Source organism: Mustela nigripes, chromosome 2 (assembly GCF_022355385.1).
Source record: "Mustela nigripes isolate SB6536 chromosome 2, MUSNIG.SB6536, whole genome shotgun sequence".
Classification (NCBI taxonomy): domain Eukaryota; kingdom Metazoa; phylum Chordata; class Mammalia; order Carnivora; family Mustelidae; genus Mustela; species Mustela nigripes.
The window spans coordinates 211,039,239-211,066,309 of NC_081558.1; the positions used below are offsets into that span (position 1 = coordinate 211,039,239).

A 27,071-nucleotide genomic window follows, 5' to 3' on the forward strand; every position below is an offset into this window, starting at 1 on the left:
TACAGGATCTATAAAGAACTCCTCAAACTCAACACACACAAAACAGATAATCATGTCAAAAAATGGGCAGAAAACATGAACAGACACTTCTCCAATGAAGACATACAAATGGCTAAGAGACACATGAAAAAAATGTTCATCATCACTAGCCACCAGAGAGATTCAAATCAAAACCACATTGAGATACCACCTTACATCAGTTAGAATGGCCAAAATTAGCAAGACAGGAAACAACATGTGTTGGAGAGGATATGGAGAAAGGGGAACCCTCTTACACTGTTGGTGGGAATGCAGGTTGGTACAGCCATTTTGGAAAACGGTGTGGAGATTCCTTAAGAAATTAAAAATAGAGCTTCCCTATGACCCTGCAATTGCACTACTGGGTATTTACCCCAAAGATACAGATGCAGTGAAAAGAAGCACCATCTGTACCCCGGTGTTCATAGCAGCAGCAGCCACGTTCGCCAAACTGTGGAAAGAACCAAGATGCCCTTCAAAGGACAAGTGGATAAGGAAGATGTGGTCCATATATACTGTGGAGTATTATGCCTCCATCAGAAAGGATGAATACCCAACTTTTGTAGCAACATGGACGGGACTGGAAGAGATTATGCTGAGTGAAATAAGTCAAGCAGAGAGAGTAAATTATCATATGGTTTCACTTATTTGTGGAGCATAAGAAATAACACGGATGACATGGGGAGATGGAGAGAAGAAGGGAGTTGAGGGAAATTGGAGAGGGAGACGAACCACGAGAGACTATGGACTCTGAAAAACAATCTGAGGGTTTTGGAGGGGTGGGGGTTGGGAGGTTGGGTGAGCCTGGTGGTGGGTATTGTGAAGGGCATGTATTGCATGGAGCACTGGGTGTGGTACATAAACAATGAATTCTGGAACACTGAAAGTAAATTTAAAAAAAAAGAAAGAAAGAAAGAAAGAAAGAAGGGGGCCAAACAGGGGGTATGGATGGTGGGGGCTGGAAGCCTCTGGAGGAAGAACATGACAAGGAGAACCCAGCAGGGAACCATCTCCCAATCTTCTTGGAGTATGGGAGTTTTGACTGGTTTCAGAATCTCATTACACTTTTTCCAGAACCAAGAGCCTTTCTCTTCCTTAAACACACACACACGCGCGGGGAAGGTGGGAAACATTGGCATATTAGAATTCAAAAAAGGGTAAGGCAACAGTTCAGGCATATTCTTGGAGGAAAGAAAGGAAAATCACACTGCATTTCATTTTTTTATCATTTCCATTTAATTAATTAACAAAACCTTGCAGGAACTTCTGAATGAATACGTCCAAGTTGAAAGGCAACCCTGTTCCTCAAAATTTGACCTCTTCTCCCCCACCATACCCCATCTCCTTCTCTCTGGCCATGCACAGTCTTCTTTCATCTCTGACCACGCCCAGTCATTGTTCTTCTGGCTACGCTCTGACCTTGTTTCTCTCTGGTCACACCCAGACCTTGGTCTTCTCTGGCCAAACCCAATCCTCGGTCTCCGTGGCCACGCCCCAACCTTCGTCTTCCCTGGCCCTGCCCAGTCTCTGCTCTCCCTGGCCAAGCTCTGATCTCCTTCTCCCCGGCCGCCTCAACCCAGTTCTCTCTGGCTACACCCAATCCTCATTCTTCCCTGGACACGCCCCATCCCTGGTCCTCGCTGGCCACGCCCAGACCTTGTTCTTCCTGACTACGTCCATAACGCAATCATTTTGCCTCAAGTCATTGGTTGTGGGGTGCAGGGGATTGCTTTGTTTCTCTGCTCTTCAGGCTCTCCTCTAAAACAAGGGGGATGTAATTTGGGTTAAGTATGCACTTTAGCATTTTGGTTGGTCTCCAGGGAGAGCAGAAGCCTTACAGGACCCCCAGTGCTCCCTCCTGGACCCACTCCGGGCCCTTAAGGCCCCTGGGGAGGAAGGCCTCCTCCACATGGGAAGCTGTCTAGACTATCCTAGAGGTGAAGGTATTGCAGCACACACATATTAACTTAGCAGCTGCAACATACATATGGTAAACTCTGTGGTCTCCTCAAATCCCACGAAAGTGACAGAAAAACCAAGAACAGAAGGTTGGGAGAAGAAACATCAGAAAAGAGGAGAAATTCATAATATTTTGAAAGGTGAAAACATAATGGACAAATGCTATCTGACTTGGCAGGAGGGAGAAAGTTGAACCCTGCTTGCTGGAGGGAGGTGTGGGGGGGTGGTTATAAGAAACAAAAGGCTCCCTGCCACAGAGCTGCAGAGAGTCTCGGAAACTGGGAGCAGCAGTTCCATATCTCCAGGCAAGAGTCCAGAGTCATGCTGGAAACAGCACTGGTTGAAAGATTGTCCAGGAGTGGCGGCACACTCAGGTTCCTTCCTCCCTCGCACATTTGTTCCACACCCTGAATGCTAAGCCACTTACTCCCTTTCTGAATGTCTGCTCCTTGCCCACCCTTCAGAATACTAGAAGTTTCCTCTGACCAGTCAAATCAGAGGGTCTCAGGGCACCAGACCCAGCTGAGGGCAGGACAAGTGACAAGCATACTCTCTGAAGTGGGAGATGAGCTCACCTCATCAGATGACATTGTCAAGTATAGTGTAATCTTGGAGGGAAAGGCATTCCTAAATTTGCAGTTTGGAATTCATAGTTTGGTCCCTTTGGAAACCGGTAAGCTGGTTGCTCTTCTCACATCAGTCTCCGTGTGTTAACTCAAAAGAGAGCCTTTTGGAGGGTGGTTTGAATCCCAGTGGAATGGTATATTGACACTGAGATTCTCTGCATGGGCAATGTGCCTTCAAGCCTTCCTCGTACCACTATTCAAAGTATTTTCTGCCCCCGCTGTGGGACGATTCTACCTCCTCACCCTGCATTGGCCTTGGCCAATGAAATATGAGTGGAAGTGATGTGTGAGGCTTCTGAACGGAAGCTTTGTGCAGCCATCTGCTCCTTCTTTGCCACAGAACCAGTTTGCCCTGGAGGGAAGCAGAATCCTGGATCTTCAGCTCGGGTACCAGGATGAGGACAACATGAGACAGAGTGAATATAGTGTGCACAGCAAGTAAACCTTTATTGTTGTAAGTATCTGCAGTTTTAGGGAGTGTTTGTTCCCTGAGCATTTGAGAGCCAAAGGTGCCTACTACTTCCCTGGGAACAGCTGCAGCCAGGATTGGCGGGAAGGACGTTCTGTCTTCTGCATGATATCAGTGCTCCTGGCTCCTCAAAGAGAAGGGTCTGGACTACACCTGAAGATGACACCTTTGGCCTAGACCCAGCCCCCTTCACAGAGCTCCCCGGCTGGCAGCCTGAGGAGAGACCTCCATCTTTTGGGCTGCAGATAGCATAAGGAGGCTAGAGTAGGAGGACACAAGTTAGGGCATCTCCCTTGAGGGATCCCAGCCATACCCCAGGACTTTGCAAGGCCTGGAGGTGCCAGGTAGGAAGGTGGGAACAATTAATGTCTTGGTAGAAACCAGGTCTCTAATTGTGGCAATTATTAAGCCTTTCTGTCTCAGGGCTCTACACAGTCCATTGTTTCTTTGCCACGTGGCTCTGTCAGGCTCTGCCAACAGGAGACTACAGGGCTGAAGGAAGAACTGGAAGTCCCTCTTCTTCTTGTTTGCTGTCCCTGGCATGCACCTCTCACTCTGGTTGGGGGCAGCAGTTGATTCCTGACCCTTCCATGCTCCCAGGAGCAGCCTTTTACACTCAGCCAGAAGGACAGCACAGCCAGACAAGCCCCTCATGCATGGGTCCCTCCTGCAAGCCTCTGTTTTGATAACCGCCCCATCCTGTTTCCCTGACCACACCCTGCCTGCTACAGGAAAGCAGACACCACATGCAGCCTCGGCTTGTGGTGATTGGGGATATCTAAGATAACTACCCAGAGGCAGGGGGGTCTTTAGTCCTAAGCCCTGTGAGTCAGAGGACTGGTGCAAGTAGTTGTTGAGCACTCCGCCCCAAATTGTACTGGGTGTGGTGCAAGATACGGGACATTTAAACTCTGGTCCTCACCACTGAAAAAGCTCAGCGGGAAAGAAGGGCTTCCTAAGTCCACATGCAGATCCAAGAAGGGACAATTTGTGAAAGCCAGAATGGTCCAAAAGGTCCTTATAGTCTACAACCCGCAATTCGCTCCTGGGAACTGAGTGCTTGGGTGTACCACAGAACACATACAAGAAGCTTTATTCCCAAAAGCCTGAAGAAGGAAACAACCCAAATGTCCATTAAAAGTTGAAAGAATTTCTTTAATTGTCTGATATTCATACAATAGAATATAACCTAGCAGTAAAAAATAGCAATCAATTTCCATAGGCAATAACATTCACAGATTCAATGAGAGAGCTTGCAGACATGTTAGGAATGCTCTATGGCTTGGTCTGAGTGGTAGTTACAGTGGTAGTTACAGAGGGATATGCAAATAGAGAGTTATTGGGGCACTTGGGTGGCTCAGTCGTTGGATATCTGCCTTGGGCTCAGGTCATGATCCCAGGGTCCTGGAATCAAGCCCTGCAATGGTCTCCCTGCTCAATGGGGAGTCTGCTTCTCTCTCTCCCTTCCCCCACTGCTCTCTCTCTCAAATAAATAAATAAAACAAAAACCAGAGAGTTATTGAGTTACTTGCTAAATTTCTGTGTACTTTGTTGTACATACTTTATATCTCAATAAAAAAGTGTGTGAAGAGAAAAAATAAATTGCTCAGACATCCGCTATCTGGTTTGGGTTCTCCTGCAGGCAGATCACGAGACTGGAGTTGGAGGCATATGATTTATTATTCTGAGGTACAAGAAATGTACCTGGCTGATAGGAAGTGGAACAGTGACAAGGGGAAGACTGAAGGTATGCTGGGAAGCCAACTCTCAGCTCTGGTAGCTGGGCTTACTTCCACAGGGAAACTGGGAGAAAACTCACTTCAGAATTATCCCATGCAAGGGGCGAGAGACCTGGGGTATTTATACACCTACTCTGGAGAGGCACAGCTGGAAGGCCACCCAGGAAGTGTGCAAGTGTACTAGGTCTTATGGCCTGCAGGCTGCTGGGGCCAAGGGAGCCCTTGGGCAGCTGGAAGTCAGACAGAGCACCCAGAAAGGACACAAGCGGGACATGACTGTGTCCGTCACACAAATGTCCCATTTGTAGCTCCCATCAGTTTAGAGAAATCACCATGACAAACAATTAACTCTGAATTCTCAAATGGTCTTGAAATAAATGTGCATTTAATTCCATTATCCCTGTCTGCCCACATCTGAATACTGGAGGCACTGATGTGTGGGTGAGAAATATCATTCACGTAGATTCTCGGGGCCCTTGCCACGATCCCGGGATCTCATGGAGGGTCTGTGGTCCCCAGGATTCAGTGTGTCCACCACTAATGCTCTTTCAGTGGTGGAACAGGCCAGCTGCCCCCAGGCCGCAGCTGTTAGGGCTGGGGTTTGGGACCCATAGCTCTGTAAAACCCCCTTCTTCACCTGAATATAAAGACACATTTGGTATTATCAGTGTCTAAATTAAATGCGCACCAGTGCTAGACTGAGGAGGAGAAAAAAAGTGCTCCTTATTTTTAAAAAATGTTTTATTTAATTATGTAAGAGAGAGAGAGCATGAGAGAGGGAGAGAGAGAGCGTGCACACAAGCAGGGAGGAGGTGCAGAGCAGAGGGAGAAGCAGACTCTCTGCTGAGCGGGACTTGATCCCAGGACCCTGGGATCATGACCTGAGCTGAAAACAGATGCTTAACTGACTGAGCTACCCGGGTGCCCAAAAGTGCTCCTTATGTAGTCACTGTTGCCCTCACTAGCACAGAACTGTGGCTCACCAGCCCCAAGAGAGCCAGCCCTGCAAAGGCCATGGCCACCTTTTTTGCTCACAGCTGCTGGCAGGAAGCACTTCAGCACGGCCGAGGGGTGCCATGCACACCCGCCACAGTGCTGTCTCCGAAGTTCTGTGAAAACCTGAGTGTTCCGCGAACGGGACCTCCACTGGCCTCTCCCAGCCTCAGACCCAGCTGTGAGCCTGCCCGAGAGCAGAGGCAGGGGGGTCTCGAAGGGCTGTGGAGCAGAGTGTGTATAAGATCTCTGCTGACCCCTGGGTTTGCAGACACTCCTTCTGTAATTTTGATTACCCCTCGAGCCTCCATTTCTGTTGGTGGAGGACCTACTGATCTTGGCAAGTCAAAGTAAATTCTAGCTACTTGCCATTGAAAACATACTTGCTTTACAGTAGCTCTTCAGATAATTTAGGCTGCTCAGGTGAACCCCAGGCTTTAGTCTTGGGCAGTCCCAGAAGCCCCCAACTTTCGGTATGGCCACTCTTGTCAGCCCCTTGCTTGGCTTTGGTGACGTTCTCCATCGGCAGCACCCCCGCCCTTGTTCTGATCTCGCTTCCAATCCATCCCACAGCCTCGGCCCACAGGACCCCCACCCCTCAGGGACCCGGTGGCTGGCATCATGGAAACCTCCCTCCCAGGCACCCGGAAATACTCACAGTCTTCATTTCCAGTCTCCAACTGGGCTGGAGAGGGAACATCCAGGGTCCCATTCAGAGCTGAATGCAGGGTCCACCTTCTCTCTTGCCCTCCGCTTGCATTCTGCGGCCTTCAGTGTTTCATCGGAACAAAGAGGCCATCCCCTCATGTCTGGCTTTGTGGATCAAACCTGAGACCCCAGGAGGGGTCCCACAGTTCAACCATATACACACGGCTTACATCTGCACGAGCTGGACCCATTCTTCATCCTACAAAATTCAATTTAAAAACCACTTTAAGTTCTCTTCCCTCTAAGTCTTTTCTTCTGCTTGAAGTATCAAAAGAAAACAGTGTCCCTCATGCCTATTTTGTCTGTTACAGAACATTTTTCTCATTCCCAATTCCCTATCTGTGTACTAAGGGGAATTTCTCTTACAATGTCTAACCCAATGCCAAAATAGGACGGCCACCTTGAACCCGAAGGATGGCAAAGTTGGACAGACAATTAAATAAGCTAGAAGACGACATATATGCAAACAAAGGGACAAGAGGCAACAGAAAAGGCCGGGCAGCTGGGGTGAGGAGCAGGGAGCTGAGGAGAGAAGGCAATGAGCAGAAACTAGTGACAAATACCTCTGTGGACTCACGCGCCTGAGTCGTCGCACTGGGGACCCAGGCGGGGTGTTTGTGTTTGGGTCAAATGAGCCCTCAGTTCTCCCCCATTTGTGGAAGTCCACAGAGCAAGAGGAAGTTGACCCTGGTCACCCACCCAGAGCCTGGGGAGGATCCTTCCTTTGCCTTGCTGGCTTCCGGGAGTCCCCACAGTCCTTGGTGATCCTTGGCTTGTGGCTACGTCGCTTCCACTCCACCCGCCCCCCTCCTCCCTGTGTCGAATCTCCCTTTGCCTCCCCAAGAGCTCCTGTGATGGCACCGAGGGCCCACCTGGATAATGCAGGATGATCTCACCTCAGGCTCCTGAACTTGATCACACCTGCAAAGTCCTTTTTGCAAACAAGGTCACGTTCGCGGGTTCCGGGGATTAGGACGTGGACATACCTCTAGGGCACCATTTCACAACCAACGGTGCCCTCGTCACTCTCCTGGCTGGAATGCACCATAGAGAAAGGAAAAGAAAAGAAAAATCACGCAAAATGCAAACTTCACCCACCAGACAGTTCTACAGAGAGAGAAGCGTGGGCGGGGAAAAGTGTTCATGTTTCCATCGCTGGGACCGTCTGTGGCACAAGAGAGAGTCCACCTTCAATCTTCACGTCAACGTGTGTTATTTCTTTCTTGAGAGAAACAAAAACGAACAACCAGTGTTGCTGAGTGAGCGAGCTCAGGGACGGAGGAGCTGGGGGCTGGCTCCATGCCCCTGGCTCGCGGTGACCCGATCCAGCCCCGCCGGCCTCCCCTCTGTCTCCCACCAGCTCACTTCAGCTCCTCCGGGCCGAAGGGCTCCCCCAGCCCTCGCTGGAGTGAAACTGTCAGTGCCCCCATTTAAAACCCATGTGGAAGGCTCATAAATCACACCCTCGGAAAGCTCACTCCATTATAACTCAGCAGAGAACAACTCTGTTCAGAGATTTAAATAAATGTGAGTGCGTAGTTGGCTGTTTGTTTCTTCAGCCGGGGTCATGTGTAAGAGGGTTCTGCATGCACTCTTTCAGCTATTCCTATTACAAAAGCCAGGAATGATTTTAGACCATCTCTCCAAATACAGCAGTCTCGATTGTCAGATTCAGCAAGTGGCTCAGAATTGCAACGAGTGTCCCCTTGGGTCCTTGTAAGCAACAAAATCAGTGTCCCAAATTTTGCAATTAGAGCTTCCTTCCTTTGGACTTGCCCCTGGTCAAAACACTAGTATTGTTGCAAAAGGCCACGCTTGAAGCATGGTTTTATTTCTACATTTACCCTAACATTTTATCAGAGCAAGTCTTATGGGAGTAAGACTTATGGGAGTGTAGGATAGTCCACTGGACAGGACAGGGGGACAACACAGAGGCTGCAAATGAGTAATCAAGGGCTTGGCTGGTCCCAGGCAAATGCCTGGAGAGGGTCCCTTGTGATTCTAACTTCATAGGTGAACTAAAAATGTAACCTTGTGTACAAGGATATGTTCTTCCACTAGATCCCCATCTGGTAGGCACCAAAGCTCCTCCATTTATGAGCAGGGTGAGATCTAAGAGGGTACACCCAAGCCCATTTGTTCCCATCCAAAGTTACAAGTTACCAAAGTGTGTATGTCCACATAAGTTGAGTTGCACGGAAAAGCGGTCTCCAGACCATGAAACACTAGTTGCCTTGAGGCTGACTTGCTCCCCAGCAAGATCTCAGACATGATGTATTTCTGGAAGTGGAACAGATTTGCAAGGATGTGATAAAATAGACAAAAGGAGGGCATCTGGGTGGCTCAGTCGTTAAGTGTCTGCCTTCAGCTCAGGTCATGATCCCAGGGTCCTGGGATAGAGCCCCACATCGGGCTCCCTGCTCCCAGGGAAGTCTGCTTCTCCCTCTCCCACTCCTCTGCTGTGTTCCCTCTCTTGTTGTGTGTGTTTCTCTCTGTCAAATAAATAAATAAATAAAATCTTTAAAAAAAAAAATAGACAAAAGGACACAGACAGACTGACAGAGAAAGCTGAGTCTTTCCTGGAAGTTTGGGGGAGGGGACAGGGAGGGAGGGGACAGATGTGTGTCACCAGGCTTCTGTGACTAGAAGCTGAGTAGGAACCACCAAGGACCAGGGAAGGAATGCTCAGGGGTTGGCTTAAAGGCAGAGCGATGAGATTGGGAGAACTCAGAATCCGAGTGGCAGGAACTAGCCTAAACCTAAAGTGACAGGGAGGGGTGGGGCTGTTCTGAGGCAGGATCCCCTAGGGGGACCGAAATCTGAGATTCTTACTGTAGGAAAAAAAAAAAAGTCTTCGAAGGACCGCTCAGTGCTCTGGCATGGGAGAAAGGGGGCTTCCATCTATTGGCAAAATCAGATGTAGATTCTCTCTGGCGGAAAGCTTCCCAAATTAGTTTGCAGGAATCCCACAAATTAAAATGAAGCACAACCTCATAAACAAAAATCAACAAATACTTGGGAAAGCAAGTCGTTATGAATGAAAGGTAACAGAAACAAGAAACAACTTCAGAATCCCAAGGAAATAGATGTTTCTACGGTAGCAACTGGCATGCAGAACTATGAATATGAAACATCTAAAGGAAAAAGGATACATTTATAATGTGTGAATGAACAACAGGAGTATCGGGCGAATTGGTAGAGCCAGGTCGGGGGTGGGGAGGGTCGGTGAAGAACAAACAGATTGTCTAAAAATTAATAAGATAACTGTTGAAGAAAAAACCCCAATGGATAAGTTAAACCATAGATTACACTGTTATTTCTTTAAAAATTTTACTTATTTATCTGAGAGAGAGAGAGAGAGCACAAGCAGGGTGGAGGGGCGGAGGGAGAGAGAGAAGCAGATTTCCCAGTGAGCAGAGAGCCCGACACGAGAAGGGCTAGCACAGGGGTTGGCAAACTCTGGCCCAGGTGCCAACTCCAATTGGCCACCTGTTCCCATAGAAAGTGTTATTGGGGGGCACCTGGGCAGCTCAGTCATTAAGCATCTGTCTTCGGCTAAGGTCGTGATCCCAGGGTCCTGGTTCAAGCCCTGCACTGGGTTCCTGCTCAGCGGGAAGCCTGCTTCTCCCTCTCCCACTCCCCCTGCTTGTATTCCCTCTCTCATGGTGTCTCTCTCTGTCAAATAAATAAATAAAACCTTTTTTTTAAAAAAAGAAAGTTTTATTGGAATACCCCCACACATTGGTTTATGTATTACTCATGGCATCTTTCACATTATAAAGGAGTTAGGTACTTGTGACAGACATTGTATGACCTCCAAGCCCAAAATATTTACTCTCTGGCTTTTTACCCATTCCCCAAAATTGCCCCGGTCTAACATATATATGAACGTGAACCCAGAAGAAAAATATAGGAAAAAATATATTTTAAAAATATTGACTAAAATTTCTGGAACAATTTAAAATGTGAAACCGTATACCCAGAGAGTAGAATATTTTCTCAGCAGGGTACATAAAAAGAGTCATGCTTGCTATGTAGTTTGAATTGTATCCCTCAAAAAGATATGTCCAGGTCCTCATCCCCCCTACCTATGAATGTGACTTCATTTGGAAATAGGGTCTTTGCACATGCAGCCAAGTTCAAGGATCCTGAGTGAATTCATCCTGAATATCAGATGGGCCCTAAATGCAGTGGCTGGTGTCCTTACAGGAAAAAAAGTGGGAAAGAGATAGAGAAAGGGGTTGGGTGTCAGAGACACAGGGAAGAAGCCACGTGAAGACAGAAGCAGAGATTGGAGAGCTGCTACCACAAGCCAAGGGTCAGCTGGAGCCAAGAAGCTGCTAGAGACCTTTCTTGAGAGTCCTTGGAGGCTGCACGGCCCCGTTGACGTCAAGCCTGGATTTCAGGCATTTGGCCTCCACAACACTGAGAGAACAAGTTTCTGTTGTTTTGAGCCACCTAGTCTGTGGCGATCTATGATGGCGGCCCTAAGCCACACATAGATTCTGTTTAGTTGGGCAGAATAAAGATGACTCCAAGTTTATTGTCATTCTCCATACCAAGAGATGTTAAGCACCTTCTATCCTCTCGGGGCACCTGGGTGGCTTGGTTAAGTGTCTGACTGTGGATCAGGTCATGATCCCAGGGTCCTGGGATTGAGGCCCACATCAGGCTCCACACTCAGTGGGGAGTCTGCTTCTCCTTCTGCCCCACCCCTGCTCATGCTCTCTCTTTCACTCACTCTCTCTCTCTCTCTCTCTCAAATAAATAAATAAAATCTTCAAAAAAAATATTATCTTCCATCCCCTTGAATCTGGGTCGGCCCATGACTGTTGAAACCAACAGAGTATGGCAGAAGTGATGCCATGCCAGTTCTAAGCCTGAGACATCAGAAGTCCTGGCAGGTTCTGCCTTTACATGTTTGGGAGCCTTGAGCTGCCTCACGGGAAGTGCTGACAAAAGTAGATGGAGAAGCCAGAGGAGAGAGAGGGAACCAGGACTCCATGGAAAAAGAAATGCCCAGTCCCCCAGATTCAAGCTGCTCCAGCCTTCTAGATGCCCCTGATACCCAACGTTCTGGAAATTAGCCTCCAGCTTTGTTTCCCTCCTGTCCCATCCCAGAGCCTGGTTCTTCAGTCTAGAGACCCTAGTACCTTCTCAATCCCAGGCACTCACCCAGAGGCAGCTCTCCTCAACAAGTCCTACCAGGGGCTCCTGTCACAGGTGGGTGAACCACCTGGATGTCTCAGCCTGGTCGAAGGCCAAGAGGACTACAGCCCCAGGCAAGATTACATTGAGCCGAAGAGCCACCCAGCTGATCCCCAGTCTACTCACAGAACCACAAGCAGACGAGGTATCAGCCAACCTGAGAAGGATCTTCTTGCAGATATAGGCACTACAGGCAAAACCATGTCGAGATGCACGGTGGGTTCTCGGATCCTGTTCTCAGTAGATGAGCTGACAATAATAAATTATTTAGACAGATATGAGTAGGAGATTTACAGAGCATCCAGACAATAGTTAACTCTTAGGTCTTAGTATCTAGGACTCCAATTTTGTTAACCACACGCAAGGAGTGCTGCTTCTTTTTCTTCTTCTTCACCTTGTTTTACACCTGTGTAAATAAAACTACAAATCAAATAAAGAAAATATCAAGTTAATGAATATGGAAATGAAAATATCATAAAAACAAACCCATGTGGTTAACTGTGTGCCTTAGGGCCAGAAACTTGACCACTAGGTGGAACTGTAGAAACAAAACAACATCTCATTTATGGGTAATCATGGACATCTCAGGCCGTGAGGAGAAAAGCACCTCAGATCTGAGACAAACAAACTAAAGCAGGGTCAGCAAAATCAAGGGAACCTTGTGACTTCCCTGTAAGGTACTAACTGCCAAGAAGAAATAACTTGATCCCAGACTTTTGTGATGCTGCTGTTTGGAAACTGGTCAGGATCCTTGTGGATGTGAGAATCATGTGAAATATTTGCTGTTTTTCTTTTTTTAAAAGATTTTATTTATTTATTTATTTGACAGAGAGAGATTACAAATAAGCAGAGAGGCAGGCAGAGGGAGAGGGAAAAGCAGCTCCCCATTGAGCAGAGAGCCTGATGCGGGGCTCGAGCCCAGGATCCTGGGATTATGACCTGAGCCAAAGGCAGAGGCATAACCGACTGAGCCACCCAGGTGCCCAAAAATTTTGCTGTTTTTCTACTGTGCACAAACTAACTATAATCTCAGTAGCCTTGGTAGTTTTTTTTTCCTTTAAATTCCTGTTGCATTTTGTATGATAACCTCAAGGAGAAAATATTGACAAGAAAGCAAGAGTAGGATCTGAAAGGAAAATATGAGAATTAAGTGAGTATCTATGCTGGACAGCCATATTACTCCCTCTCACTCCCCAGAACATTGGATAAAAGGTGTTTTTTAATCCAGGCAAGAAACTGGACGATTTGTCCCTGAAGAAACTAAATAGGTCCAGTGAAAAGACACAGGTATTAACAATTGGAACCCCCCCCCATGAGAAAACCAGATAACCTCTCAATCACCCTACAATGAAGCCCCACTACCCACATGTCCCACCTACATCTATAGGGCTTCCAATCAGAGTTCTTTTCTGACATGCAGACAAACCAGCATCTCTCCCTTTTGTTTTTGTTCTCCATGTTTTCCTCTGTTCTGTTTTTTTGCTTTGTTTTGTTTTATCAAATAAGACATCATCCTCTAATATCATGTTAGCCACTTTTTTTCTAGCATTCTAACATGAGATGGCAAAAAAAAAAAAAAAATAGAAAAAAGAAAAAAAAGACAAGTGTGGGAGCAGAAGAAAACATCAAGAATTTATATAGCAAAATTCTCCAAGAGAATATAGTACATCTATAAAACAAGAATAGGGTGACAGATAATAAGGCATAGCCAAAGAACAAGAATGAGGTCCTAGAAAGTAATGATGTATCAACTAAAATGAAAAATCCAATGGTTGGATGAGGAGAGGTGAAAAAATATCCCAGAAAGTAGGATAAAATATCAAAGAGGTAACTAAGAGAAGAAGGTATGAATGAAAATCAGAAAACCAATGCAGAAGTCAACATGCAACAACAGGAATTCTATAGAAGACAGATAATACAAAGAGGAAGAAATCTTCAAAGGAAGAATTCCCACAGGGCACCTGGGTGACTCAGTGAGTTAAGTGTCCAACTCTTGATTTCAACTCAGATCATGATCTCAGGGTCGTGGGATTGAGCCCCACAATGGACTCTGCTCAGCATGGAGTCTGCTTGAGATTCTCCCCCTCCCTCTGAAGCCCTCCCCTCACTTGCTCTCTCTCTCTCTCTAAAAAATAAACAAACAGATAAAATGTTTTTAAAAAAGAAGTTTGTAGACCTTAAAAAAAGAAAGAATACTCACAACAATTGTCATCACCAAAGAGCATGATTTTCCAGATTGAACAGCCCAGAGAGAATCCAGCACAATGAAGGGGGGGGTGACCCCATCAAAGATTAAAAAACAAGAACATGTAACTTTCAGAGAGGCAAAAACAGTACAATTTTTAGGAATTAGAATGACATCAACTGCTCAATAGCAACATTAGAAGCTGGAAGACAGTCAAGGAATACACTCACAGTTCTGAAGAAAAATGTCCAATGTAGAATTCTGTAATTAGTCAAACTAGCAACTCAAGGAGGAGGGAAGGATGAAGACACAAATATGTGAAATCTTAAAATTATGTCCTCCCATGCATCCTCAGGAAGCTAATTAGGGTGTGCTTTACTCAATGAGAAACAAGCCAAGGAAGCCAAAGGGAGGAGAAAGAGAGAGAGGCAGAGGGAGAAGGAGAAAGAGAGAGAGAGAGAAATAACGCATGGGAGACACGGGGTGTCAGAGCCTAGTAGGGTTTGATGAGAAACAAGGTTTTATACGTCCTCAAAATAGTTCCCTCACAAATACTTATTAATGAAAGAGGGAATAGGATTCTTTTATGGTAGACAAGCCTTAATCAAATGATTATAATTAAGTATAATTACAAAAAATAAATGATCATATCACCTTAATCAAATTACCAAATTTAAAGTTAACAGGCAACGAAAGTCATGCACCCCTGGGTGAGAGATGTGCTGCCTGGATCTAATCAGGAAAAACAACAGACAGAAAGGTTGAGGGACTGTTTCAGATTAAAGGACGCAAATGAGACACGGCAGCTAAATGCAACACATGATCCTGGATTAGATCCCGGACCCAGGGTAGGGATGGCGGGGGAGGGGGAGTTACAAAGAACATTATTGGGAAAATTGATGAACAATGAATATAAACTCTGGATTAAATAATAGTACCAGGGTTATAACAGTAAATTCCCTAGTTTTAATCACTGTATTGAAGTTAGGGAAGGCACTATTCTTGTTCTTAGAAAATACACATTGAGTATTTGGGGGGCAAAAGGGCATAAGGTCTCCAATTTATTTTGAAATGATTCAGAGAGAGAGACGAGTGAGTGGGTGAATAGTCGAATGGGAGGAGAGGAAAACTAGTGGTGCATCTAGGTAAAGGGCTCACGGGGGCTTCTCACACGATTCTTGTAACACTTCTGTAAGCTCGTAAATCTGTAAAAAGTAAAAGTTACAGAAAGTCTCATTCTTTTCATTCAGAGTTCATGTCCATTAAAGCTTGCATTTTATGGTTAAAAATGTAGCTTTACTAATCATAAACTGAAATGTGTTACCTGTTTTTAAAAAATAAAGTAAAACGTGTTAACTATAATTGAATTAAAATGTACCAAACTTAAAAATACATAAATAAATAAAATGCAAAGTACCTGAGAAGTTAAATAGTATCCACCCAGGTGTAGGCTGCAGGCTAATCAACTTCCCTATGCCTCACTTTTCACATCTGTAAAATGGACTAATAACAGTACCTATTAGTTTAGATGACAGGTTTTGAGGACTAGGTAAGGTAAAATGTGTAGCATCCACTACACACACACCACACACACACACACACACACAAGCTCACTCCGAGAAACATACCCTCATAGACAGAACTCCTCCCTTGCTCTGGCATCTCAGACCTCAGCACACAAAGTGATACTCTGTGACTTATTCATGTATATGCCTGATATTAAGAATCTTATTCAGGGGCCCCTGGGTGGCTCAGTCAGTTAAGCACTCGCCTTCAGCTCAGGTCATGATCTTAGAGTCCTGGGATTGAGACCCGCAGCAGACTCCCGGCTTCTCCTCTCTCCTCCCCACTCACGCTCTCTGTCGCTATCTTTGTTTCTCTGTCTCAAATAAATAAAATCTTTAAAAAAAGAAAAAAAAGAATCCTTTGCAGCAAGAATGTGACAAGAGCCCTGTGTCGTTCTGACATGTTCCACTGGGTCTTTTTCCCCCCATTGATTTCTTTACATTTCTGAAGTGTCCCCAAGCAGCCGTTCATACAGGGAACAAAGGCGAGCTTCTGGGCATGTCTGTCTCTAAACACAGTACAAAGGAGCAGGTGGGTGGGGGCAGACTAAGAGGCACATCCCTCAGTCACTGCGCTTCCGAAAGCGATGCACCTGAGAGTCACCTGGTGCTCTGCGACATGAGCCTCGAATACCGGAAATGCCATATTTGAGTTCTATTTATGATGAAGTGTCAGAAAAAAACTTTGTGCGAAGAATGACTACAAAAACCGGATAAGAGACAAGAAGCAACTGTCTGAGAACATAGAGAGCAGCCCAGACGGGCCGGCTTTATCCTGCGGAGATCCTGGAGTACAGAGAAATGCATGGAGGCAGAAGCCAGACTGACCCTACTTTCTCCCTGGGAACCTTCCAGCTTGAAGCACTGGCTACGCGTGATGAGTGAAAAGTGTTGGGGTCGGTCTGAGGTTTGCATCGGTCTCATGGGAAAAACTAAATGAGTTTAGGACAGCCAAGACAGCCAGTGTTTGAGGTGCAAAAATCCCCAGGAAAGAGAAAAACAGTGGAGATGAGAACTTGACATTCTACGTGGCTTTGGCCTGCGGTATATGCCGTACGGAGGTGACACACAGATCGGGAGGTGGCTTGTCAAGAGGTTAACAATCTAAGCGGAGCTATCGATGGTTTAGTGGATTCAGTAGTGTACCTCCCAAAATCATGGCCTCCCAGAACCGCAGAAAGTGACCTTATTTGGACACATAGTTCTGTTAGGATCTTGGGGTGAAAGTATCCTTATTTAGAACGGGCCCTAAATCCAATGACTGGCGTCCTCAGAAGGGACAAGGACACAAGGCAAGGCTGCGGGATGGCGGAGGCAGAGCCTGGAGGGACCCGAGCACAAGCCAAGGAACCTGAGGGTCACCTGAGAAGCTAGAAGAGACAAGAAAGGATCTTTCCGCCGATCCTTAGAGGGAGCATGGCCTGGTGGCCCTTGATTCCTGGCCTCCAGAACTGGGAGAGAAGACATTTCTGTTGCTTAAGCCACCAAGTGTGTAGTGATCTGTTAGGGCAGCCCCAGAAACCTGCGAGCAAGGGAAAGCAGGTTCAGTGTGAACTCCAGGCTAGACCTTCTCAAGCATGAATATTAGAGAAAAGTCCGTATGGAATGTGTAGAACAGGGCTGCCCCAATGGGTTGGGCCTCTGCCTTCAGCTCAGGTCACGATCGAGCTCAGGTCCTAGGATCGAGCCCCGCATCAGGCTCTCTGCTCGGAGGGGAGCCTGCTTCCCCCCCTCCCGACTGCCTCTCTGCCTACTTGTGATCTCTTTTTCTCTCTCTCTCTCTGTGTCAAATAAATAAATAAAATCTTTAAAAAAAAGAAAGAAAGAAAGAAATGTGTAGAACATGGCGTAGGGACCTAACACAGGTTCACCGCATCAGGGAAGACATGATGGAGAGGATGGAGAGAAGCAATACTGGAAGACAGACCAGCTGATAAGTCCCCCAAATGGACAAAAAACATCAGAGAGGATAAATTATGTGTGGACAAACCAGTCAAACCGATAAAAACCAAAGGCTGACAAGGCAGAGGAAAAAAAACCATCATATTCAAAGGGGGAATAATTATGCAGACAACTGAATTTTCAAGAGGAATAACAGAAGCCAAAAGATACTGAAATTGAAAGAACCCTATTCACTCCAGGGGTGAAAACAGCCTCTACCAAAACCCCGCAGCAAACATCAGAAATATCCCAAGCTTCCCCTGGAGACCGAGGATAAGGAAAGGATGTCTGTTCTAAGCACTCCTCTTCAAAATTGTATTGGAGGTCTAGTTACCCCAGTGGGCAATCAATCAATAAAAGATACAATGATTGGGACGCCTGGGTGGCTCAGTTGGTTAAGCAGCTGCTCAGGTCATGATCCCAGCGTCCTGGGATCGAGTCCCACATCGGGCTCCTTGCTCAGCAGGGAGCCTGCTTCTCCCTCTGCCTCTGTCTGCCATTCTGTCTGCCTGTGCTCGCTCTCTCCCTCTCTCTCTGATAAATAAATAAAATCTTAAAAAAAAAAAAAAGATACAATGATTGTAAAGCATGAAAATGTAACTATCTGCAGCCAACATGCCTTTGGGTGACCGAGGAAGTGCCCTGTCTCCAGTCCCTGAAGCAGGTCGCAGGTGTGTCCTGGCATTGCCTCTGTGGGATGCCCTTAGCTGTGGGTTCCAGCAGCAGGTCCGTGGGAGGAGACATGGCCGGCTCCATGGAGCCCCCTGGGGCCCCGGCGGAGTCTATGGTTCCCGTGGCTGGAAGGAGGGCCGCACGCAGGCTCACTGAGTCCCATAGTGGGGCTCTCGGGCACCTCTGAGGTCTGTACTCACCCTGAAAATACACACATCCCCAGCAGCGAAAGTGACAGTAAATAGCAAACAGTACACACAAACACATATCATGGTGACAGATGGAAAGACCACAGGAAAGAGGAAAAAGATGTATAGTTTTATTACCTTCAATGTCAGTTTTTCCCGCTTTTTGAACAAGAGGTCTCACGTTTTTGTTGTGCACTGGGCCCCGCAAATCCTGTAGATGGCCCTGCGTCCCTTTATTCCTCAAGGCACGGCCTAGACCAGCTGAAGTCTCAGGGATAAGAGAGGGGGAAGCGGGAGGCCACACCCAAGTGATCGAACCCCGGGGACTGTCGTCTGGAGGAGGTCCGGAAGTCACCTCGCAGCCCCGGCTTTGGTCTCTAATGAACTCCTGAAACTGGGCTCAGGGGCCGGACATGAGCAGCTGAGCTATCCATGCTCTCCTTCAGACGCGTCTTTAAATCTCCAGCTGGCTTGGTCTGCATTTCTTATTTTCAAGATTTTATTTGTTCATTTGAGAGAGAGAAAAAAAGGGGGGGCAGAGGGAGAGGGATAAGCAGACTCCCCGCTGAACGCAGAGCCCGACACGGGGCTCCATCCCATGGCCCTGAGATCATGACCCAAGCCAAAATCAAGAGTTCGTCACTCAACCGACTGAGCCACCCAGGCGCCCCAGTTTGGTATGTGTTTCTAAAAGATAAGCACATTTCGAAAACAGATGGTCACAGTACCATTATCATACCTACAAGACGGACAGCGATACTTTGTCAACATCAAATCTGCAGTCTGTGTTCACATTTGCCTGGTTTTCTCCTACATTTTTACCAGGTGATTTTCCTGCGTTCAGATGCCAGGTTTCTAGCTTGCATGTGGGTCATTTGTCTCTCACGGTCCTTCCATCCCGAAGTTCCCTCCCCGCCTGCCGCCCCCTGCCCCGCTGGCCTTTTATCCTTACCATTTATTTGTCAAAGAAACTGGAACGAATCGCCTATAGTCTTCCACATTCTAGATTTGCTGGTAGCAGCCCCTGATGTCTTTTAACATATTTCTCTGTCCCTGTGTTTCCTGAAAACCGGTAGATGGTCTAGATTCAGAGTTCATGTTTCTCGGCAAGGCTCTTTTATAAGGGATGTATTTACTCCATCAGGAGGCAGGTAAGTTCTCTGAATTTTCCTCAGTGCAGTCTCCATGTCTTTCCCTCGGCCTCCTCAGGCCCCCTTCTGCCCCCAAAGTTAGCAGCCACGGACAGGTAGGTGATAGGTGATGAAATCCATAACTTAATCAGAAGTTTAAAAAATGGTATCCTAATTCCATCCTCTCTTCTTTTATATTAGTCAGACTATTTCTATGGAGACAGAATTTCCCCTGTTAACCATTTGTTTACCTGGAGATGTAAATCGGACGTATTTCCAGCATACGTGTTCTTTACTATTGTTTTTTTCCTTCACAACTGAATCCACAATTGGATAGTTCCATTTCTTGAGCTGTCTGGTTCAGTCTAAAGACCCACATTATCACAACATCTGATGATTCCTTTCTGAGTCTTTCAGATGAACTCACGGGTTCTGTGATTTCTTGTCTTCATTTTCCACTAACTTTTCTTTTTTTTAATATTTTTAAATTTTTTAAGTAATCTCTACTTCCAATGTAGGGCTCGAACTCACAACCCCAAGATCAAGAGTCCCAAGCTCTTCCGATTGAGCCAGCCAGGCGGCCTCACTGACTTTTCTTAATTCATTAGGGAAGGATGCAATAAAATATTCAAAGAATTGAGCAGACCTCACCGAACAAGCCAAGAGCACAGCATGCTGCGTCTATACTGTGCACTAGCCGGGGGACCACCACCAGGCAGCAGTTCAAAATCATCTTTCGTCCCCTAAGGCACCGGAGACCAGGTGTGATGGGTTATGTCCAGCGTACGAGCACACGCTGAATAAAGTCAGGTGCGTGAGAATCAAGGGCATGTGTGACCTGGTCATAGAAGAGGCACAGATCCTCTCAGAAGGCTCTCAGATGCTCGCAGGCATCCTGAATGTTGGATTCGGGATGGACATTCAATCATCTGCCGGACGGCCCTACCCCAGGGACACCAGGGCAGCTGTGAATGACAGCTGGGACATTCCTCCTCCTGAAGGACAGGAATCCCCCTCAACCTGGAACTTCCTCATTTTCTACCGGGGTACCAGGAGAACCTGGGAACAAGCATGGCTCTGTGGACACGCACTTCCTGAATCCAAGTAGTTGATATTCGCCCTGCGCGTCTTCCTACTCAGAATATCCAGGGACGTGCAAGTATTTTGTTTATTCTATGCTTATTACTTTAGCCTTTTAGCATTTGACACTGTGAGTCGAACTCATGTTTAATGAATGAACCCTGGGAAAATGTGACTGATGGGACAAATGACTGAATTTTTTTTTTTTTTTAAGGGAGAGTTCGTAATTTTCAGACTAGACTCAAAACGGCAGAAACTGTCTTCGAGTGAAAGCAGCGGGAGCAAGTCTCTGCAAACTGAGTTAACTCACCAAGGACTGTGCAGGAAAGGACACCTCTCTGAGTGAGTAATCTTGGCTTGTGCTCCTCCTGACCCATTAAATTATACAAGGGCATCAGTCACTGAAAGCTAAAAATAACACTTCGCGGGGCTTGCCAGAGAGTTCTGGTAGCTACAGTGGGAACTTTCCATGCTCTTATGACAGACCAGCATCCACTGGTATAGCCATAGGAAAAAAATAAGAATTGAGTTTCCTGCCTTGGTTTTTCTAGCAATTGCCACGTGGACAGCCTGCTTGGCCTTTGATGATAACCCCACTCTGGTCACATTGATTTGGCAAATATTTACTGGCCATCCACTGCGTGCCTGGTACAGCGCTGGGGGCTAGGGGTAAAGAGGTGCATGTGACGGACAGAACATGGGCCCCAGGGCCATGAGATCTGGCCCCTAGACCAGCCTCAGTACTTACTGGCCGTGTGGTTTGGAACCAAGTCTCAAAAATCATGTCGGCCCTAGGCATTGGCAGGGATCCTAGTAAAAGCAACACTCCACGCTAAGTTAGTAAGAGCTGGATTACATCCCAGCTCTGTCCCTCACCAACTGTACGGCAGGAACCTGTGGTCACTTAGAAACAGAAAGGAAGCAGCAGCCGAAGGAGATTGAAGAGAGGTAGGACGGAAATCACATGTTATAATTTCTTCTTCTCTTTACTCAGGTGTACCTTTCGTGTATCAAATATAACAGCGCACGCAAGTCTGAACTACACCGCTCGATGCATTCTTCGTACCAATCCCATGTGACTACCACCTAGATCAAGATATGGAACATTCCCAGCACCCCAGGAGATACAACTTTGAAAGTGAAAAGTACCAAAAGTCAAATCTCGGGACTTACGTACGGTTCAATGTCCATCCTGCCAGCTTCGGAGCCACTTTCCAAGCGGTGGAGAGGAGTCTGCAGTCTCTCTTCCCATCCTCCTGCTGACCAGCAGTACTACTTAAGGGCTGGTCTGCTGGACACGGGGATGACACTGTCAATGTCTCCTGGACATTGAGGCTGTGAATCCGGCTCTGAACAGAGTCGGACTGTGTACTAAGCTAACTGGCCCATCGAGGGATGCAACCCACCATCTTGCCCTCTTCTGAATATAAAACTCAGAGGTACTAGTCGCCCCAGCCAGACTTTCTTTGTTGTAAACTTTACTAAATATTTATCATAAAATGACTACATGGTCAGAATAAAGGTTGGAGGGGAATACCAGTATTATCCTCAGCAGCTGAATGACAAAAACAACTTAAATGTTCATCAACAGATCCATGGAGGAACCAAACGTGGACTATCCCCAGCAGATTCTGATTTGCTGGGGAACCTGGGTGGTTCAGTGGATTAAAGCCTCTGCCCTCAGCTCAGGTCATGATCCCAGGGTCCTGGGATCAAGCCCCGCATCGGGCTCTGCTCAGTGGGGAGCCTGCTTCCTTCTCTCTCTCTGCCTGCCTCTCTGCCTACTTGTGGTCTCTCTCTGTCAAATAAATAAATAAAATCTTAAAAAAAAAAAAAAGAATATAATTTGCTGTAAAAAGGAATGAAGTATTCATACACACTACAACACATATGCTACAACTTTGATGCCATTATGCCTAGTGAAATAAGTCAGACACAGAAGACCACATGCTGTATGATTCTATTCATATGAAAGTCCCGAGCAGGGAAATCCAGAGAGAGAAAGTAGGTTAGTGATGGCTTAGGGCTGGTGGTGGGGGCAGGAAGATAGGGATTTAATAGCCAATGGGTATTTTTTTGGAGAGGGCAATGGAAAAACTGACTGTGGAGATGGCTGTACACATCTCTGAATGGACCAGAAACCACTGAATTGTACATTGTAAATGGGTGAATAGAATGGTCCGTGATTGTATCTCAGTAAAGTTGCCTTTTTAAGAAATGAAGGGAACAAAAAGTAAATGGAAAGATTATTCACAGTCTTTCTGCCCAAAGATACTCATGATCAATGCTTTGGGGGATATCTTTCTGGTGCTCATCTCCCTATAGTTCTATTGTTTTTTGCTGATGATCACACAATATTTCATAGTATTGGCACACTCTCCAACATATGTTGGTCAGGATTTAGCTGCCAATGAGAGAAAGTGGTTTTTTTAAGGCAGAAAGAGACCTGATGGAAGAACTTCGGTGCTTCTGGAACTACTGTTAGTCCTGGAGGAGAGGCTGGCTCTCCAGGGTGGAGAACACATCAGGAAGGGTTGGCTGAACCCGTAATGCCCACGTGAACTACCAGCCAGGGATGAGAAAAACCACCATTGGCACTGCCAACTTCAGCACAACTCAACTGGGCTCCATGCTGACAGACACACACTCACACACACGCGCACACACACACCAAAAACATATTCACTGGGGCGCCTGGCTGGCTCAGTCAGTGGAGTGTGCTGACTCTTGACCTCGGGGTTGTGAGTTCGAGCCCCAAGTTGAGTGTAGATAGACCTTCAAAATAAAATCTTAAAAACGTATTTATTTATTTTAGAGAGAGTGAGAACAGGGAGAGAGGCAGAGAGAGGGAATGTCAAGCAGACTCCCTGCGGACCCAGGAGTCTGACTTGGGGTTTGATCTCGTGAACTATGAGATCATGACCTGAGTCAAAATCAGGAGTCAGATGCCCCACCAACTGAGCCACCCAGGCGCCCCTACAAGTAAGCTCTTAAAATAAAACCAAACAACCATATTCACTGATCGTGCCAACCAGCAGAAACCACAGAGGTGTCAGAAGTGTGACTTCCACTTTAGTTCTCAAAGAAGTGCATCTTATGGTCACACTTAATTCACCCCAGGAACCCTAGCTGCCAGGCAGCCTGAGAAATAGGGCTGCGTGCTAGCATCCATACTTCAGGAAGGTACTTACCATGCCGTGTTGTTATAAACTTACCATTTTTAATAGCTACATAAGTTTCCATTAACTATATAGATGTATATCAATCCATATATAAGGATATACATCTATATAGTATATAGAAATTTATATTATTGGATCCAATATATCAGATATTCATCCATTTATATATAGATAGATAAGTAGATCTATTATACATAAGTATAGATAGACTGTTTATTATTATATATGTTATATAGTATATATATATAGACTGTGATTAGATATTAGGATAGACTGAGCTTAATATTATCAGTATTAATATTCCAAAGCTTAATAATAAAAATAATGCTCTAATGATAATGCCAGGAGTAGCAGCTACGGTTTACTGGATACTTCCTTTGTCTAGGCAGTAATTGAGGCCCTTCACATTCACTGTATATGTCTTTGTTTTTTTCGTTAAGCTCATAACCTCCTTAGGAGGTAGCTCTTAGCCCCATTGTACAGATAACAAAACTGAGGCATAAAGAGAAGTTAAAGCCCGAGGTGACACAGCAAAGCTTATGCCCTTAACCATTACACAAATACGCATGAAAAAAGGTCTTTTTCATTGTGGAAATGCTTTCTATATCGCAAATAATCAGAAACAGAATTAGTGATTCAATACCTGGGGACATGTCGAAGGCCTCTGGCACATAGTAGCAGGTCAGAGTCTTCATCAGAGCATTATGGGGACTGAGAATGACCTCCACGGCAGGAGCTCACTGTTATCATGCAAATGCCTGGCTGGGCGCCTGGCACACTGTGGCCACCCGAGGGATGTTTCCCCAATGAGTAACAGCTCCTGAGCAAGCAGGGGTGCGTGAGGGCTCCCCGATTCAAAGAACTGCATTCCTTTCATGGGGTAAAGTACAAGCAGCTTCTAATTCAGTCCAACTCTAGTCCGCAGTGAGTAACGAGTGCCCAGAACACACAGCCCTGATCTGTTTCTTTCAGCCGCCCTCATGCTGAGTCATCGAACGGCCCTTCACTTTGTTGACTGTGAAGATTCTAAAATGACCAAATAAGTCACACCACATGCATCCGAAGGACCACGCATGCGGCTGGAAAGTGCATTTGTTCTTTTAGGTATATGCATGGGAGCATTTTTTAACAAGTGCAACTCCTTCCTCGGCTTGGATTATTTAAGAAGTCGACTGTCTTATTAAATGCTGATTCTCCGTGGAAACATTAGCAACGGACATGCATTGTCCCAGTCCCAATGCCCGAATAAGACCGTAAACCTGATACCCTCGCGAGCTGCCTCACCAGTGGAGGCCACTTTACAGCCCTCAGATGCCCAGCTCTACTCTGCTGTCAGGAAGCAGCTGTACCCACCTAACTAACTACCAGCTTAAGAGGTTCATAATGCTGAAACCTCGGGACCTCCACATACTGCTTTCCCGGCAGAGCAAAGTTCCATGACAAGATGGTTTGTCTTGGAAGAGTCACCGCAAAGGAGCCAAAAAACCTGCTGGACATCAGCTGACCTATAGCCAGGTGGGTTTATATTCCAAAAGATTCATTCTGTCTTTCCAACTCTGTCCCATGGGATTGCCACCGTCTTTATCTCCTTAAAAAAAAAAAATCCTAAGATGATGAAAGACACTCCTTTCAGAGCTACCTTACCTACTTCTTGGACTGTACTATTCAGGGGTCTTTGGAGGGATGGAATTATAACTTTCATTACCAATGTAGAAATACCTAGAAGGGCGCCTGGTGGCTCAGTGGGTTAAGCACCTGCTTTCTGCTCAGGTCATGATCCCTGTCCTCCACCTCCCTCCGCCCAACAGGCTCCCTACTCAGCCAGGAACCTGCTTCTCCTTCCCCCCTCTCCAGCTCCTGCTCACTCTCTCTCTACTCTTTCTCTCTCTCAAATAAATAAATAAAATCTTAAAAAGAAAAGAAAAGAAAAGAAATAAACTGGAGAAAGCAGGGATGTCCTTTGGCTGCTGTCCCACTGCCGCTCTCACATCTAGAAGCTCTATCAGGTCCTCCTGGCACAGAGTAGAGCTGGGAGGCAGTATGACCCAACCAGACCTTAATGATTTTATTTCTTCCACATGGCCAGAGAACATGTTTGAACATCACTTGCCATAATTTTTCTGGTGATTTCTATGAATCATTTTTTTAATTATGAATAATGTCTTTAGAGACACTCCTTAGAAATTTCACCCCAAGTTCCCTTGACAAACATCCCATAAAGTATCTGAAATAAAGCAGCTTCCACGACCAACACAGAAAATCAATGCTAAAGCATGAATTCCTAAAAGATCCATTAGTCAACTTTGCAGGGAAGGGAGCTCAAGATTCACACACGCAAAAAGTTGCTGAGAAATACAAGAACAAACAAAACCAGAAGAAGACATTTACTGTCAAATAACATTCAAAGGATTTTTGTACAAATGCAGATCTTCTAACTACAGATGGAGTCTTTTTTTCTTTTTTCTTCTAGCTGGAAATTTTCTGTGTCTAAAATTATTGCCTTTCTACCCTCAGCTGAAGGTTTTCAGCTCTTTGAGGATCGGCTATGCCTATGGCACAAATGACCCTATCCTCTTGGTTCAATCCAGGCCACTCAGAAATTAAAATATTTGTGTAAGATAGTGAGCGTGAATTTCCATTTCTGGGATTTACTTTCAGAAAACCCAACTGCTGGATCTCAAACAATCAAGCAAGGTCCAAGTACCCTTAAAGGACAACCGGACTGGGTATTGGCCCTGGGATTCCAGCACTTTCTGCAGGCACGGCTCTCCTGGCTTCCACTTTCCTTGCTTGTCAGAGTTGACACCTTCTCCAAAAACATGGTGTAGACTACTGGCTAAACAGAAATGCAGATAAGCCCATTAGATTTCAGTGGAGTACCCTTTAGGTTTTACCCAGGGAGGTGTTTTCTGGTCAATTATTTTAAGTAGACGTCAATAAACATTAAGATTATTTGTGCATGGGTAATAGTAGCACTGATCTTTTTCCTCCGTGGCTTCCAACTACCCAGGAAGTAAAGCCGAGTCACATAGGTGCCTTCCAGTGCTCACTACCTTGTTTAAAGTGCTTAAAAGGTGTTTGGAGCTGTCGCTCCTCCCACCCACCCCCTAAGGGCTGACAGTTCCCAAATAGGTAGAAAATGACACCTGTGGCCTCCCCCGGTGAAGCCGGCATGTACATCGTCCCTGAACCGTGCTCCTGGGATGCAGGGGCACCTTCGCTCTTCCTTACACCAGCCCTGCTTACATTTGTTCAAAAGTGAGATTATTTCAATAAAATCTTCCAAGTAGCCACCTTTCTGGTGCCCGCATTCTCCAGGCAGAGGCTAGAGACTATAGGATCTGTCCCCTATTTTTTTTTTAATCTTTCCACTATTAAAAGCAAGAAAGATAGAGGGGCCCCTGACTG

General features: G+C 46.1%; 1 long non-coding RNA gene across 5 annotated transcripts in view; it reads right to left on the reverse strand.

The window, feature by feature from the left end:
- Window positions 1–15,397, reverse strand: part of LOC132010338 (uncharacterized) — a 16,884-nt gene extending 1,487 nt beyond the window's left edge. The window contains exons 1-6 of one of the 5 annotated variants that reach the window (XR_009402226.1): window positions 15,323–15,397; window positions 11,878–11,969; window positions 8,676–8,792; window positions 7,409–7,734; window positions 6,463–6,711; window positions 4,207–6,026 (exon numbers count right to left, since the gene is read on the reverse strand). This is a non-coding gene — a long non-coding RNA (uncharacterized LOC132010338). Of the gene's footprint in view, window positions 1–4,206; window positions 6,027–6,462; window positions 6,712–7,408; window positions 7,735–8,675; window positions 8,793–11,846; window positions 11,970–15,322 lie in introns of those variants that run through there. The other 4 variants (XR_009402227.1, XR_009402224.1, XR_009402225.1 and 1 more) reach the window with 4 other exon arrangements.
- Between the last annotated feature and the right edge of the window lie 11,674 nt (window positions 15,398–27,071).